Raw genomic sequence first — 11,269 nt, forward strand, 5'->3', positions numbered from 1 at the left:
TAACTTTTTGTGGGAAAAGTAGCGAACAAGACAGAGGATAAAAACATTTTTTTTTTTTTAGGAACACAGCATATGTTTAGATAAAATTCTCTTGGAAAGTGGATTGCATGGATAGATCATTAGTAGCCAAGACAGATGATGTGTACTGAGTGAAATGCATCTTTACTGGCATTAACATCGTGCCATTCACTGCATACTGTCTGATCAATGTATGATTGAGGCATTAAATCTGTAGGAAGAAAACATGTTTTCACACCTGAAAGGTTACATCTGAATGCAAATGTCCTACAGGAAAAAATATAGATTAACTTTAGCCTTTCTGACTCAAGCAATTCATTTTGTAACTTGAAAACTGAATGTAACTTATGTTTAGTTTAGGCTGTTTCCCTATAATTTACTCTAAAATGTAGATGGAATAAGATGAAAAAATATTCTTGCAAGAAATTGTCACTAAATCACAGAATGTTTGAGACTGGAAGGAACCTCTGGAGGTCATCTGGGCCAACACCCTTCATCAAGTGAGGTCACCTTGAGCTGGTTTCCCAGGATCATGTCCAGATGGCTGTTGAATATCTTCAAGGTGGGAGATTCCACCACCTCTCTGGACAACCTGTGCCAGTGCTTAGTCACCTGCACAGTAAAAAGTGTTTTGTGATGTTCAGAGGGAACTCCTGTGTTTCAGATTGTGCCCCTTGCCTCTTGACCTGCCACTGGGCACCGCTGAAAAGAAACCACCTCTGTCTTCTTTGCACCTTCCCTTCAGGTTTTTATAAGATTATCGCTGAGCCTTCTCTAGGCTGAACACTCACAGCTCTCAGCCTTTTCTTGTATTAGACATACTCCACTTCCTTCATCATCTTCTTGGCTCTTTGCTGGACCCTCTCCAGTAGCTCTGCAGCTCTCAAATATCTATCCATTTCTATTTAGCACCCTATCTACCAAATTGTGTCATTTTATTCAGGGTTTGTTTCGTCCTGTGTCACAGAAGGTTGCAATGAGCCATTGTATGTATTTTTTCTGCATTCACATGTAGAAAAAAGTAAGATGTAACTAGAAACTATTTTTCTGGTGCCCCTGTTTTGATAGTTCTGCCATGGTTTTTCTGCTTCTCTGTCGTCTTGCATACCACTTCGGTCTGTGTGCTGTTATGCTTGATTACAGGGCCTGCCAGCAGATAGGAAGCTGAAACTGTCCTTGAACTTTTCTCTCAGATATATCAGTGTGAATCCTAGACTAATATGGCCTCTGTGGGACTGCAGCAGTTCCCTACTGGTCTTACTTTACATAGCAATTGGTATAAATTCACAATGGCTGCATGTCTACCTTATACAGGACTTCATAATAATTATAATCCTTGTATTAAAAAAATGCATATAATGTTTAAAGATAGATAATATTTATATATGGGGATATTTTTACAAGTGATTTTGACAAATCAAGATTGATCCAATAGCCTATTTCACTCATTTGCTCTGAAAATCCTAATAAATAGCTTTACAAGTACAGAGATTTCTGGAAATGAATGACTAAGGAAAATCTTAGAGGAAGGTAAGTTATTTTAAAGGGATTGAGGCAGTATCAGTAAATATTTTTCTAAAATAAAATATAAAAGCCGAGACTGTTATATGATCTGGCAAGCAAATATGTTTATAGTTTTGGGTAGCAGACTGTTCTCTGCTGCCACTATCATTTCCAAAAGTTTTTGCTGCTAGCAAAAAAAGAATTATGAGACTGCTGTCCATTCACAACATAAATTGTCATAATTTTGGACAAGAAATGAACATGTACCATGTGAAAATGTTTGTCCTTCCTAGATATCTTTATCAGAGCATGCACATGGCTTTCCCCTTCCCTCGCCCTGCTGAAACCAGCTACAGTTTTGACAGGAAAATGATACAGTGTGTACAATGAATGCATTCTACACCCTGGGTATGAACTGAACCAGCTCTGGCAGGACTGTAGTTTATCATTCTTACATGACATGAAGCTGGTAAAATACCAACTGCAGACTCTCTTTTCTTTCCCTTGACCTTGCACTACACTTGAGGTGTAAGACACATCCAAGGCCCACTGCACTGGAAAACAACATGTTTCTGACCATGGTTCTGGACTTCTCCTGCCCATGGACAGTCTGCTCAGCCAGCAGAGCCTGAATGTGTTCAGGTGGGAAGAAGAGCTGGCAGTACACTATGGTGCAGTTGTGTACCTGGCCACCCTTCAGAAAAACAAAACAAAACAGAACAGGACACTAACTTATTTGTGTGGCAGGCACCAGGTCAGGAAGGAGCAGGACAATTTGTGTGGTCAGGTGAATAACCTTTTACAAAAATTCCTCAGGACTTTGGACTGAGCAGTGCCTTGTAAGCCTACTACCTGCAGATCCAGGCACACAGAACTGGAGGAAGAATCCCATCCAAGGCATGCTCCTCTCCATTTCACCTTAAAGGTGGTTTTCCTACGGCATCTTCCATGGATTTATTACAGCTTTGAAGTGCAAAATGCAGAAAAACATTAAGTCCAGCACAGGATGGGGAATGTGAACAGTCTTCCAACCAATAACTTCAGAAAAAAGTGGGAACAACTCTTCGCTCACTCCTTTGCAGAGTAGTGTTTCAGAAGTATGGCCGTTTCTTGTCTCCTGATTACTGCCAGGCATCCTTTCCAACAGGACACCACTTGAATTTAGGTAAGTTTGACAGCTCTGGTTTTTACAGATAGGATGCTGGGTGGAAAAACACCCACAAGAGCTTAAAAGGACATTTGTAGTTATCGGGTCGTAATCCTAATGCCTAAATATCCTTTCTGGGGCATCTGCTAGTGATGATCAAAATATGTCATCGGATTCTTAAGTTGCTTGTTTCATGGAATTCCAGGAGAGCGTTTCAGACTTAGAATTAGGATTTTTATTTGATCAATTCGCTTAAGGGTCTTCTTATTCTATGAACGTGTTTAAAGGTCCAACACTTGTATTAACATTACTTATATACTGCGTGGAGCAGCTAATGTAACCACTAGATCTGTCATTTTTCATTCTCTGCTTGAATTGCTTTGAGACTTGTAGCCTTTACTGCACTTTTTTTTTTTAACATTTAGCTTCAGAGTTTATGTTGAATATCTGTCTGATCATTACAGTTTAATAAAAATTAGACATTAAAGAGCTATCTCAGTAAAGAAAAAACAGCTTCAGGGTTAGGTAGTTGTTTTCCACAAATGAACTTGTATGTAATACAATTACTTTTAGACAGTTTTTCCTAAGTGTTATGAAGTGATCTGAAATAATTACAAAATCAGTGATGGAAAACCAGTGGCATTTCAAAGTTATGGAATTGCTTTTTAAATGGCTGTTCAATGTAGTACCTTTGTTCCTACAGGCTATGAGCACTAAGCTGAAACTAATGACAGTGAGTTACCAATGGCTTTACCTGACAAGTGAAGATTTACTTGATAGTGTAATAGAATTGGAACCAGCAATATTTATCATTTTATCTGTTCCTTTGCAATCAGCAGTGGGTATTTTTTTCAGTGCAGAAAGCAGTATGTTCAAAGAGGGAAGACTTATTTCCAGCTTTGCCAATGACATCTGCTTGATAAGTCACTTAACCTCTGTGCCTGAGTCTCACTAGCTGTTAAACAAAGATAATGATATTTTCCTTCTTTTGTAAATGACCCTCTGGGCATATGACAGAGCAAAATAGCACTCACATAAACATGGGTATGTGTTAGAAAAATTAAAGAAAACAATGGCTGTCAAATGAAAAGCAGCGCTGGGAGTAAATCCAAGTGGATGGCAGAGGCATGAATGCACAGAAGCACATAGAAAATACAAGTAACCAATTCTAGGAGAAGAAAGAATGTGATACTGGCTCATTACAACTGTTTTGAACAAGGTGTGTAGTCACATGAAGGTAAAATTCAGAGGTTACTGGAGGCTTAAGGAAAACTGGTTGCTGACTAGTGTGGCAGTATGTAGAAAGTAGCAGGCTGACTGTCCATCTTCAGGTGGGGATTGGAAGAGTTGGTCCATCCCCATCTGTTACCTTCAGAGGCTGCAGCTCCTGCTGAGGTGGGGGATGAAAAGTATGGGAAGGGACTGCTCCTCTCTCAGCAATAACTTGGTTTTACCTCCTTCATAAAGGTAAAGTCGTGCCTTCCAGTGTATCCTGCAGCCTTAAGCCTGGCTCTGCAAGGCATCTGGGAGGCTTAGCGAGGTGATATAAGAGGTTGATGTGAATCAGTCAGGAGAAGTGGCTGCGTGAGAAAGGGAACATCCAGGGATGCGAGTCTGGCAGAGTGGGGAACGAAAGGGAATCCTGCAGGCTGGTCCAGGCTGCCCCTTTACTGCTTTCCTTCCTTTCCTCTATTTACTCCCATGTGACTTAGTCTGTTATTGTAAGATTTTGCTGGCTGGCTGGAAAGCCTTGAGACATCTCTGAAATATTTAATGAGGGGATTAAAAATTAGTATGTAGAAATTTAAAAAAAAAATAATTAGAAATGTACTAGGTGGTGGAACAGACAGATGAGGATTATATTGTCCTTCAGGAACAGAGTATATGCTCCTGTTGGCTCAGTGTAAACTACTTTACAAATACTAGTCAGATTTTGGAGTACTTTGCCTTACTGGTTGTAGTTGTCTGATGAATAATGAACAGTAATTCACAGAGTTTTATGTGTTGCATATTGGTGAGATTCAAGAGGAATTTTATTATTTAAGTTAGACCAGAGAGCATCTGTGCTCTGACTGAATGATGTATCAGCTGAGTTAGATACATTCATGAAGAAAGATGGAGCCTGTCCTCAAGGACTATTTGAATTTCACAAGATGAAGTAATACTAGCACATATGTAAGAGAAACAATACATATTAACAGCACTGCTGGATATCCCTTTTCTCCAGCCTGTCACAATTTGCCAGCTGAAATGAATTACCTTAATAGATTTTAAGGACAACGACGGTTTGTGATTACGTGATCTTCCCTCCTGAATAACATAGCCTATATAATTTCCCCCCAGTGATTTCTGCATCAAGCTCTTAACTTCTGTTTGTGCTATATACAACAGCATAAAGAAAAATAGGAAGACACCTCTCAAGCCCTCTTCCTCCCCGTTCAAACATACAGGTGGTTGATTTCCCATACTCAAGGAGCTACAGAGCATGTTGATAGTGACTCACTAGGTGGCACTCTTACGAAATTTAATCCCAGACATCTATTTTAAGGGGTTTGTGTTAAGTAAAACACTGTTTTTTGGGGAAGATATTATTCATAGTCCTCAACCTCCTTACTGCTTATGATTTGAAAGTATTATTTAGAAGAACTTGGTAAACTGGAAGTCCATTATCCTTTTACTCTTATGCTTTTTTTTTTTTTTTTTTTTTTTTTTTTTTTACCCTAACCTGTGGTGTTTTTCAAACCTTTAATAGTTACCAAGGATTTAAAAGTGTAGAACTTGGCTAGTTTAAATTTGATGCACTTGGACTGGGTAATAGCCTCAAAAGAAAGGAAACCTGATTACCAAAGGGTGAGTAACCTGTCTTTGAATGGAAGCATTTTGCATGGTGAAGTCTGGACTCCTTGCTAAGATCAATGAGGTATGACTTAATTGCTTTCAATACTCTTCAAGAAAAGGGGACCTGTGGGCTATAGCAATTGGCTTCTCTGTTACTGAGTGGGTTAAAATCTCTGCTGGGCCAAAATCTTGATCAAGGAATTCAGTTTTGACCAAGTGTACACTGTCCCTCTGGGAGAAGACTGTAGCACTTAAATTAGAGGGGTAATTCCTATCTCTAGTGAACCCTGCAAGGAAACTGAGACAGGATGGTGTTAGCATTGCAGGATAATAATGTCCTCCAGGAGCACGTGTTTCTATAAAAGAATCTTCCTCAGTTTTTCTTTGTACAGAAGGGAACTGATTTTTTCTTCTCTGTTTGCAACTTAGTCTGTAAAATACTTTAGTACGGCTAGGGTATGGAAAATATTGCACTTCAGACTTTGTAGAGAGCTGATTATATTAAATAGGTCATTCCAGTAGTATCATTAGCACTATTTGCAAAAGTGAGCACAACAGGAGGTAGACTTTCTATCCTATGATGTTATTAATGTTCTTGGTTTTTAAATTTGCAGTGTACTAGCATTCCGTACACAGCACTTTAAATGTACATGTAAGGGGCTGTGCTTGTGAGTTATTGTTATGTAATTTATTGTGAAATTGTTTTAGCACCATGCAAGGTTTTAAGAAAATAAATGGGTACGGCTGACTGAGAGTACACCCACATGAGCAAATAGTGGCATTTGAGGCAGATCAGAAAGCAAACCAGGTGACGGACCTGATATCCACATCATATTAATTGCAGTGCGTTGTGTTACTTTTGACTAGCTCTGAACGCCAGTTGTTGGTTTGAATGCCCAAGGTGTATGTTGCTCTGGGGAGCAGCTTCTGGTTTTGTTTCATCTGAAACCAATCCAATTTGTGTACTCTGGGACTGCTCCACAATATGAACATAATAGGGATGATCAGAAATTCATAGCAAAAGGCACTCATGTTCTGAACTAAAATGCTAATGGAAGAGCACCCTTAGTATCTCCAGTTTAAATCCAGTGGTTGCATCCACAGGACCATACTGTGTGCTAATGGAAGAGTGGGTCACCAGCTGCTTTAGACTGACCTGATTTTTTTTTCCAAGAGGATTGACCTGGGCATCTTCTGAAATTTAGAGGATTTGTCTTCCATTTCTCAATAATTTACTCTTACCTTCTGATGATGAAACCATACCTTGTGATTCCACTGTTTAAAAATATTGTTTCCTACTAGAGGGGAATGTTTCATCATTTTCCTTAAGCTGTAGTAAGATCCTAGATCACACTGTGTTTTCTATTTGGACATATATGTCAAAATATATAGTATAAATATATATTATATAAGTAGTTGCATATTCCCAATGACTGGCATCAGCTTCTTGTATTTTTGCTGCCATTTTTTTAGATTTAATAAATGTCAGTAGGTGACAACCATGTTTTGTAGATACTCTTGTGTATTATGGTGATTTATTTGTTCAGATATGTCTGAATCCACAGTGTGGTAGGACAGGAGCTTTGTCTTAACATGCCTGATGTTGCAGGGATTCAAGGTGACAGATACAACTCAATACCACATACCCTGGGTTTTCCTAAAAACCTCTAAAACTTGTACCTCCTGAATTATAGCCCATGAATCACTGTTAACACATCGGACATATTGTTAACACATTAGATATATAATTTTGCTTTTTGAAAAAAAAAATGGATTTGATATAATATACTTGAGGAAAATCCTAGTATATTCTAGAAAAGCTAAGAGAAGCAAAAGCACTAATATAGGAGAAATAAGATATTCTTCCCATTAGAGAAACTGAAAACATACAATACCTCATTTATAGATATGCTGTTGTTATTGTCATGTGACTTATTTTCTTCTTTCTTTAAAGGCAATTGACAGAAGCCACTGATACACTGAAGAGGAACTTACTTTTTTTTTTTTGGCCAAGTTTTGTGGTTGGTAATATAATGGCTTTAGTTTTCTGTTTTTCTTTATTTAAGAGGGCATAAGACATCATACTTGGGTGCTATATTCCCTGGCAAAACTTGTGCAGTTTTGATCTTTTTCACTTTAATGATTATGACGTTCTGTTAATAAAGTGATAGTGAAAACTTGCAGGAGACTGAACTGTTTTATGCAAATGTTGTGCCTGTTTCAGTCATTGTCATATTCAGTTCACAGATTCTTGTGGAAGATTTTGCCCCAAGGTTGGCACCTCACAGCCTGCCCTCTTCTCTTCTCTTTTCTCTTGATCAAGCTCTTTTTGTAACAAAATTCTGCTTAAAAGGAGAAAAAAAAAAAAAGTAATGAAAACAGGAACCTGCATAATCAAACAAAAACATTCAGCTGGTAACAATTAAGTCATTTCATTGGAATACTAAAACTGAATGAAACCTTTCTTATTTGCTCTATGCCTGTCTTCAAAATAATATTATATATAATATTAGATGAAATTCTCCTGGGCAGCCATTGTTTTATTCTATTGCAGAGTTCCTTGTATAACTAGGCCATAGGGACTTCTTACTAGGATACCAGGTCTTGAACTAAAGGAAACTCTAGGAATTGTAAATTAGGTTTCACACATATGAGACACCAAAATGAGAACCTGTTCAGAGCCCTGAACAAGATTTTATCTTGTGCATTTTGACTTCTTGGGCTCACCAGCAAGTTCTAAATGCAGCATGGGCTCAGACTCATTCCCTGCTTGGAATGTTGTTCCACAACTGATTCTGTGCTATTGGCTCACCCTGGGTTTCTTGAATGTTTTTTTTTTTCCTCAGTAACATATTAAGGAATAAAAATATTCATGTGCCAAAGTGAAATCCCCACAGAAAATTATTCTGACCTTATATTATCTCCCTCATCCTCTTATAGTCCTTTGATCGGTGTCCAAATAAATAATGTTGACAAGTTGATCTTTCAGTTATTATCCATGCACATCTGAGTTAACAACCCATTAAACAGTTCACACATCCCAGAGCCCTGAGTGCTAACTCACGCAGATGTTACAAATGTCCATGTCCTGACCTTGTTCTATCTGAAAGAAGTAGAAAGGTGTGCTTGTTCTAATCAAAGTTTATAATACTAAAGAACATAACGATAGTACCCAGGAAACAAAAGAAACAGATCTTACTTAATTAAAGCATTTGTTATTAGTAACTAGTTCCTTCTTTAACTGTATCTTGAACTGTCTCTTGAGCCATCCTACTGAGAAAAAAAGATTTTAATTCTTTATGAGGAGTGCTTTAAGCCATGTTTTGAACTCCGTTGGGGAAAAAGAGAAAAATTATTTGAAAGTTGTAATGAAATGTGGTAATAGAGATGTCATCTGTACTAAGATTTATTAGGAATAAAGAACTAAGCAGAGATCATTATTATATTATGTCAATGTGTAAGACTGCAATTTGCTTGTAAATGTTGTGTGCAGGTCTGCTAAAAATACTGATCGCTTTGTTTCAGACTAAAGGTCGGTCAAGCTCACCTGTCGTGTCTCCAGCAGTGGTCAACAGTGGCTTCTAACAGAAGGAGAGAAGAGGGAAAGCGTATATGATCCTTCTCAGGAGTTCTCTCCCATCTTTCAACAATTTCTGCTACAATAAATGATCTATAGATATTTAGAAGCTTCTTGTGGCTTCCTCCTGAACATGCCTAGCCCAGGTATGACTCCCATGAAACTAGCATTTACAGCATACTGGGACATAGATTCTGCATGCTATTTGTACTCTTTTTGGCTGGGATAGAGTCAATTTTCTTCATCATAGCTCATATGGTGACATGTTTTGTATTTGTGACCCAAACACTGTTAATCAGCATCAAGGCCTTTTCTGTTTCTCACCGTGCCCCACCAGCAATTGGACTGGGGGTGCACACGGAGCTGGGAGGGGACACAGTTGGGACAGCAGACCCCAAAAGACCAAAGGGATATTCCATACTATCTGATGTTGGACTCAGCAATAAAAGCTGTGGTGGGGAAATAAGGAGGAAGTGGGGATGTTCAGAGCGATGGCCTTTGTCTTCCCAGGTAACCATTGCACATGATGAAGCCTGGCTGTCCAGGAGATGGCTGAACACCTTCCTGCTGATGGGAAGCACTCAATGAATTAATTTTTCTTCACTGTCTTTACCTCAGCCCATGAGTTTTCTCACTTACACCCTTCTGATTTTCTCTCCTGTCCTGCTGTGAGGGAATGAGCAAGTAGCTGTGTGGGATTTAGCTGCCTAGGGATGTTTAACCATGACGTACACTATTAATGTATAACTTTACATGGCGTGAAGAAACACTGCTTTTTAGATTGGTTTTAGCCTCCTGTTTGATAGATCCATTTCTTTCCCCCTAGTTCTTAAATGGGAAGAAATAGTGAATAATTGATTAAAATTGGGATTTTTTTTTGAAAGCTGAGTGTTTCCATCATTAAGCCTTTAAAGGAGTCTTTTTACGCCTTAGATAATCTTTGCTCTCTTGAAACTTTTGCAGATCTACTAAATTCTTTTGACCATGAGGGACTTCTATACAATGTTCCAGACATGGGTGCCCTGTGAAGTTTGTAATGGCATAATGTTATTCTGTCTTTTCTTCTCAACCTTGTTTGCTTTATTGATTGCTACTAAACAGCAAGATTTTGTTTTTACAAAATGGATGAATGTATCTTAACACTGAGAACTCATTTCTGAGTTCTAGCGCCTAGTTTAGAATTCATCAAATCTTTTTTTTTTTTTTTCTATGGACATCTCCTGAGTTTCATCAGTCTTCACAGTTGAACTGGTAACTTCAGTAACTTCCCTGTTTTCCAAATTACATATGAATGTGTTGAATATGAGTCTCAGAACAAAACCATCCAACAATCCACTGGTGACATTCTTTCATTGTAAAAAATCAATCATTTTCTACTCTATTTCTTATATGAACACAAAATAATTGAACAATCTTCTACATTATCCCATACCGTTAAGTTTCTTTTAGAATCTTTGGTGAAATACTCTTCAAAAACCCAGCTGGACTATATGAGCAAGATGTTTCTTATCCACATGCTTGTTGTCCAGTTCAAAGGACCTCAATATGTTTGCCAGACATGATTTCCCTGTATAAAAAGCATCTTAATCCTTACCTACTGTATTGCTGTGAATTACTGAAAACAAGGATGTTCATTTTCTTATTTACCTTGTACAAGCCCATGTGATCCCAACAGGATTATATCCCTGCAACTGCACATTGATCTCTAACTGCTTGTTTTTATTCCCCATGCTGCATGTATTAGTGTACAGGCACTTCATAGAGGCACCCCACAATGCTGAATTCCATAAAAGAGTCTGTTTTGTTTGGGTTTGTTGTTGTTGTTTGGTTGGTATGGTTGGTCTGGTTTTTTTGTTTCCCTCCCCCACCAATAGTGCCTTGTAGGCACCTCCCTGCTGAAATGTAATAGATGGAGGTGACACCCGAAGCCCTGTTTTGCTGATTTTGTGTTGACTTTTTTTCATATTGCCCTAGGCCTTTTGCTTGTTAACCTTGACCACCTCTCCCTGAAACGGCTGCTGGTAGCTTTCAGCCTCCTCTGTTGTTCCTAGTTTAAAGGCCTCCAGCTCTCCTTACCAGGTCATCCATCCTGCTGGCAAAGATACCTTTTACCCACTTACTGAGGTGGATGTCATCTCTCCCAAGTGGACATGCTGACATGCAGTATCAGTCCTCGCCTCCTCACA

The 11,269-nt window shown here is 38.5% G+C and overlaps 1 long non-coding RNA gene across 2 annotated transcripts; it reads left to right on the forward strand.

Annotated features, from left to right (window-relative positions):
- Positions 1–768: 768 nt before the first annotated feature.
- On the forward strand, positions 769–10,892 carry LOC110356012 (uncharacterized). 2 transcript variants are annotated; one of them, XR_010471266.1, is made up of 4 exons: positions 769–2,686; positions 7,461–7,527; positions 9,032–9,229; positions 9,594–10,892. It is a non-coding gene; the product is annotated as an uncharacterized LOC110356012 (long non-coding RNA). The 2 variants fall into 2 exon arrangements; XR_010471267.1 differs by lacking the exon at positions 7,461–7,527 and having other exon boundaries at positions 780–2,686.
- The last annotated feature ends 377 nt before the right edge of the window (positions 10,893–11,269 follow it).

Source organism: Columba livia, chromosome 3 (genome assembly GCF_036013475.1).
Source record: "Columba livia isolate bColLiv1 breed racing homer chromosome 3, bColLiv1.pat.W.v2, whole genome shotgun sequence".
Classification (NCBI taxonomy): Eukaryota; Metazoa; Chordata; class Aves; order Columbiformes; family Columbidae; genus Columba; species Columba livia.